The sequence below is a fragment of the Phyllopteryx taeniolatus genome, chromosome 2 (genome assembly GCF_024500385.1).
Source record: "Phyllopteryx taeniolatus isolate TA_2022b chromosome 2, UOR_Ptae_1.2, whole genome shotgun sequence".
Taxonomy (NCBI): Eukaryota; Metazoa; Chordata; class Actinopteri; order Syngnathiformes; family Syngnathidae; genus Phyllopteryx; species Phyllopteryx taeniolatus.
The window spans coordinates 5,357,050-5,363,250 of NC_084503.1; the positions used below are offsets into that span (position 1 = coordinate 5,357,050).

Below are 6,201 nucleotides of genomic sequence, written 5' to 3' on the forward strand. Positions count from 1 at the left end.
TGCGTGGGTTTGGTACGCATGCTCTGTATTACTGCAGCTCATCACATTCTTTTTTATCTTCTATTTTTGTGATAAGCTCCAAGGCTGCAGACAACAGCCTTTCCCACGTTTAACGGTGGCTTGTCTTTTATTTTTTATATAATTTGATTCCTGCAACGCGGCTATTTTTTGTGTATTTAACCAACCATTAAAGCCGTGTTCGGTTATCCCTGTCTCTAAATATAAAATTTTATCAGGATCCTGTTTCTTTTTTTCTTTTAAATTTAATTTAATGAACCTCCAACCTTTACACTGCAGTGTATTCCTGTTTTTTATTTTACTACTTCCTTTCCCCATTTGAAAGAATTTGGTTCAGTGTAATACTACCTAGGGTAGTCTAGAACACTGTTTCTTTTCAGTAGGACGGTGATTCAAATTTACTTTCTGTGGTAATTCTCACTTCAACTCTTTCGAGTGGAGAATTCTTGCCTTTGCATCCACAAAAGTCCACCGTTTACTTTCCCACTGTTTTGGTATGGAATGAAAAACCTAGTGGTTTCCCATTTCCCATTTACACTCTCATTCAAACAGTTTTCATTCACACTGGCTCGTCAGAGGACTCCGCCGTCCCATACGGAATTTAACTACGTCTGTCAACAGCTCATTAGAGGACTCCGCCATCCTATACGGAATTTAACTACGACGCCACGAAACGTTCCTAGTTTCTTTATTCATTAAACACGGAATTTAAGTACGTACAGGACTCCGCCGTCCTCGCGGAATATGTCGGACTCCGCCGTCCCTTACTTGCCAGTGACTAGTATTACACAAGGTTTATTAAACACGGAATTTAAGTACGTACAGGACTCCGCCGTCCTCGCGGAATTTCTGGACTCCGGCGTCCTTTTTCCTTAAAAAAATTTTTTTTTTAATTTAACTCACCAGTCGTCTTCAATCCTGTGGATTGTCGTCAACCTTCAGATCCCAGTTGAGGAGAACGAAGACCAGTCCCGTAAAGGCTCTTACTTGCCGTGGCCACGGTCTCTTAACTGGAAGTCGGCTCCACAACTGGAATCCTCGGGTGTGTTGACATCCGGCTCGAAGGACCAATTTAATGTTGGATTTATCTTACCCAACATTATAAAAAATAGACACAAAAGGAATGAAGACGCTGGTTTCTTTTTCTCATGAGGAGGGCGTATGGGAGATTGTTCAGATCACAGCCTCTCAACACGCTCTAAACAATCCCTCCCGTCGCTCCTGCATTTATTTGAAAATAGGAGGGTTTTTCCCAGACATAATGTTCTAAACAATAAGACACAACACAAAACATTGGACCAACACCTGTCACGTCCCCGACCACATCCGATCACGTCCTTGGTCCAGGCGCCCTTCCATCGGATGATGCCGAGTCATCTTTTCGAAGGCGAGACATCTAAAATCGTCCATAATACTAATGCAAGCTAAGCAAATAAATGATAACTTCTAGAATATATTTAACAGGTTCCCTAAAATAAGGTCAGGATTCATGGCGTCAAAAACATGAAAACTAATTCGTTCTGAGTCAGAATCAGGAAATGTCAAATGTGAGTGTTTGGGTGCGGTGAGTGATCTTGCCCATAAAAGTGCCATCTACAGTATAGGTGTTGCAGTGGAGTCTTACTTGAAAGGTTCTAAGGTGCCTACGTCTAACAAGGAGGGAGTTGAGTAAATTTTCGTCATAACCAGAGTTAATCCGCATTGTTCACGGAATGACCCAACTGCCCGCGGTACAAGTACCGCCCTTGCCTCAGCCGGCCTTGACGTTCCTCAGGGGAGAGACGGAACCTGCCTGCAGCTCAAAGTGGAGTTCGCACTGAGTGATGAACTGCTTAATATTCCCAGAATCTCCGGAGAACCTCTCCGGTCGAGAGAGCTGTGGGTAGACTGCAGCGGAGGTGGCAGGTGGCTGCACCTGGAAAACATTGGTACTGTGGTGGCATCGGGTGTTGCGCCAGCTGGTTCCTTCTTCTGAACCATATCCATTACAACTTCAAACTGTGAGACCACCCGTCTCATCATATTGTCCTGATGCTCTGAAAGTCACTCGAGATGAAGGTGGAGGGCCGCAAGCTGCTCATCCTGCTTCGAGAGGCGTTGACCCTGCGCTTGAACGGCTTTGCGCACCGGGTCTGAGTCTGCTGGGTCCATCTTATGGCCAGTTCGTTCTGTCATGAACGGAACAGAGGACAGGACCCAAAAATGCACGACTCCAAAACAAATGGACAGTTTCCCAAAAGGAAGGTTGAATAAACGAGCGTAGGTCGGTAAACAGGCAGGCAATCCCAAAAGGCAACAGTATCCAAAAAAGGTGAGGCAAAGAGGCAAGGTCAATAATCGGAACAGAGTCTTGTCTTACTAGGAGTCGGTGATGTGGAACCAAGGAATGCTGGAACGCGACGACAAGGTACAACGAACCGGCGACCAGAAAGAATGAGACACGAGGTTAAATGCAAGGGGTAATTAAGGTGAACGAGGCACAGGTGGGGAAGATGCTCTCAGGAGCAGGTGTGCACGAGACAGGGGGAAGACACACTCATGACATCACTACACTTGGCGATGTCATTGCTCGCGAGGAGGTGCTCGATTCCAACTGGTTCGCTGGACTTGGATGGCAAGCTTGACTGTAATGCTCTGCACTTAGGATTTGTATCGCTTTGCTTGTTCTCTTTTTCGTGTCCTGTTGTTTGGTCCCTTTTTCACAATACACGATTTCCCTATTCAGTCTCTGACGAACATTTTCCTGACCTCTTCCCTCAATCCGACTGCTTGGATGACAATGACGACTTAAACGAAGACCATGATTCATATTGCTCAGTCTAACTTTGTTGTATGACTGCCTTACAACCCGCTTATGAAGGATTTTCTGAAACCTGACTTGTGAATTTCTGGATGACTGTAGGGTTGTTTTTGTCAATGAACTATTATTTATTTATGTATGTATTTATTTTAACTTCGTTAATAGTTTTTGTTAATACATAGGGTTATGTCATGTGTGTGTGTTCCGGGTTTTGTCTTCCCCCCTGTTTCACACACACCTGCTCATGTGAGCATCTTCATCACCTGTGCCTCGTTCACCCTAATTACCCCTTGTATATAACCTCGTGTCTCATTTCCTCTCGTTGCCAGTTCGTTGTACCTTGTCGTCGCGTTCCAGCATTCCTTGTTTCCACGTCATAGATTCACAGTAAGACCTGACCCTGTTCCGATTATCGACCTTGTCTCTTTGCCTCATGTTTTTGGATACTGTTGCCTCTTTTGGATTGCCTGCCTGTGTACCGACCTATGCCCGTCTATTAAACCTCTCTTTTTGGAAACTGTCAATTTGTTTTGGAGTCGTGCATTTTTGGGTCCTATCCTCTGTTCCGTTCATGACAGAACGAACTGGCCAGAACATGGACCCAGCAGACTCAGACCCGGTGCGCAAAGCCCTTCAAGCGCAGGGTCAACGCCTCGCGAAGCAGGATGAGCAGATTGCCGCCCTCCACCTTCATCTAGAGGGACTGTCAAGTTATCAGGACAATATGATGAGACAGGTGGCCTCGCAGTTTGAACTTCTTATGAAATTTTTTCAAGAGAAGGAACCAGTTGGCACCACACCCAGTACCGCCACGGTACTTCCATGTGAAGTAGTCACCATGCAGCCACCTGCCACCTCCGCTGCTGTCTGCCCACAGCTCTCTCGACCGGAGAGGTTCTCTGGAGAATCTGGGAACATTAAGCCGTTCATCACGCAGTGCGAACTCCACTTTGAACTGCAGGGAGCCGCCTTCCCCACCGAGCGGGCAAAGATCGCATTCGTCATTTCCCACCTGACTGGTCGTGCGGAGGCGTGGGCTACTGCTGAATGGAGCCGCAATTCCGCCGCGTGTCATTCATGGGTTTTTTTCGTCAAGACTATGGAGCAAATTTTTCAATTTTCCACTCCTGATCGTGAGGCAGCTCGCTCCCTTGTCACCTTACAACAAGGCAAGCGCAGGGTGTCAGATTACGCGATTGAGTTTCGCATTCTAGCAGCTGAGACTCATTGGAATAATCGGGCGCTACTTGATGCCTTTTTTCAAGGACTATCCCCCGCCGTCAAGGATCATTTAGTCCCGCTAGACCTGCCACCCGACTTGGACACTCTCATCGCTCTCGCCCTCAAGATCGACAGAAGGCTTTTGGATCGCGAGCTGGAAGGAGATCGGCGGAAGGATGCTTCACCGCGCACTTGGAGGACGAGCCTCGGTGACAAGCCAAACCAAGGCAGATTCCCTGCTGCCAGTCTCAATCCACTGGCTAGCGTCACCACGGATGAGCCCATGCAACGGGGCAGGTTCCGTCTCTCCTCTGAGGAACGTCAACGCCGGCTGAGGGAAGGGCGGTGCTTCTACTGCGGTCAGTTGGGTCATTCCGTGAGAAACTGTCACGTCAAAGTTGCCGGTGCCGGTAGCCAGGGCACGGCAGAGGTGAGTCTGAATTTCATTAAGGAAGACCCTACACGGGTTCTTCCTAAAGTGACACTATGCTCTCCTGATTTATCTCAAGTGCCCACCTGTTATCAGGATATTAAAGATGTTTTTTCCAAGTCCAAGGCCAAATCCCTTCCACCCCACAGACCTTATGACTGTGCTATTGACTTGCTGCCTGGAACCACACCCCCACGAGGGAGGTTGTTCTCTCTTTCAGGGCCGGAACACAAGGCCATGAAGGAATACGTAGAAGAATCACTGGCAGCTGGGATCATTCGCCCATCTTCATCCCCTGCGGGAGCAGGATTTTTCTTCGTGGACAAGAAAGACAAGACCCTGCGACCCTGTATCGATTACCGGGGTCTCAATGAGATCACGGTAAAAAACAGGTACCCTCTTCCTCTCATCTCCACCGCCTTTGAGTTCCTGGAGGGAGCCAAGATTTTCACAAAACTGGACTTAAGAAATGCATATCATCTAGTCAGGATAAGGGAGGGGGATGAATGGAAAACAGCATTTAACACACCAACGGGACATTATGAATATTTGGTAATGCCTTTTGGGCTTACTAACGCTCCAGCTGTTTTCCAGAACCTTGTCAATGATGTCCTGCGCGACATGTTGAATGTTTATGTTTTTGTTTATTTAGATGATATTCTGATATTCTCCCCGGATGAGGAGACTCACATTATTCATGTCCGCTCTGTTTTGCAGCAGTTACTGCAGAATCAACTCTATGTCAAGGCTGAGAAATGTGAGTTCCACCAGGCGTCCGTTTCTTTTCTGGGTTTCGTCCTGGCTCAAGGTGAAGTCAAGATGGACCCTTGCAAAGTCGATGCCGTTATTAATTGGCCTACTCCCACGTCACGCAAAGATGTACAAAGGTTCTTGGGGTTCGCAAACTTCTACAGGAAATTCATCAGGAATTTCAGTTCTATAGCCTCTCCTTTGCATGATCTTACCTCGCCACACAAACCTTTTGTATGGAACCCGCTTTGTCATGCAGCTTTTCAAAGACTTAAGTCGAGCTTTACCTCCGCTCCCATCCTTACTTTGCCAGATCTCAAACAGCAGTTTGTGGTAGAAGTCGATGCGTCTGATGCCGGAATAGGAGCAGTGCTCTCCCAGAAGTCTCTCAAGGATGAGAAGTTACATCCTTGTGCGTTTCTTTCCAAAAAATTGACCCCAGCTGAAAAAAATTATGACATTGGCGACCGTGAACTGTTGGCAGTCAAGGTGGCTTTGATGGAGTGGAGGCACTGGCTAGAGGGGGCACATACTCCGTTTTTAGTATGGACAGATCACAAGAACCTTGAATATATTAAAACTGCCAAAAGATTAAATGCGAGGCAGGCTAGATGGGCTCTTTTCTTCTCTAGATTTAATTTTACGTTATCATACCGACCGGGTTCTAAAAATGGTAAGCCAGATGCTTTGTCACGCATTTTCTCCGAGGAGAGTTCTTTGTCCGACCCTAAGACTATTTTGCCTAAGTCATGCTTCATTTCCGCTTTTGTTTGGGACATTGAGACTGCGGTTGAAGGGGCTCTGAAAGACACTCCTAGCCCTGAAGATTGCCCCGAGAACAGGCTTTATGTGGTTCCGACCTTAAGGGGAAAAGTCATCCACTGGGCTCACACGAACCGAACGGTATGTCACCCAGGCATTGCCAAGACGCTATCGGTGGTCGAACAGCGCTTTTGGTGGCCTAATGTTAGGAGGGATGTTA

General features: G+C 47.1%; 1 long non-coding RNA gene across 1 annotated transcript; it reads left to right on the forward strand.

The window, feature by feature from the left end:
• The first annotated feature begins 4,475 nt into the window (after positions 1-4,475).
• Positions 4,476-5,226, forward strand: LOC133469226 (uncharacterized). Its single transcript, XR_009785660.1, has 2 exons — positions 4,476-4,861; positions 5,187-5,226. It is a non-coding gene; the product is annotated as an uncharacterized LOC133469226 (long non-coding RNA).
• Positions 5,227-6,201: the final 975 nt, after the last annotated feature.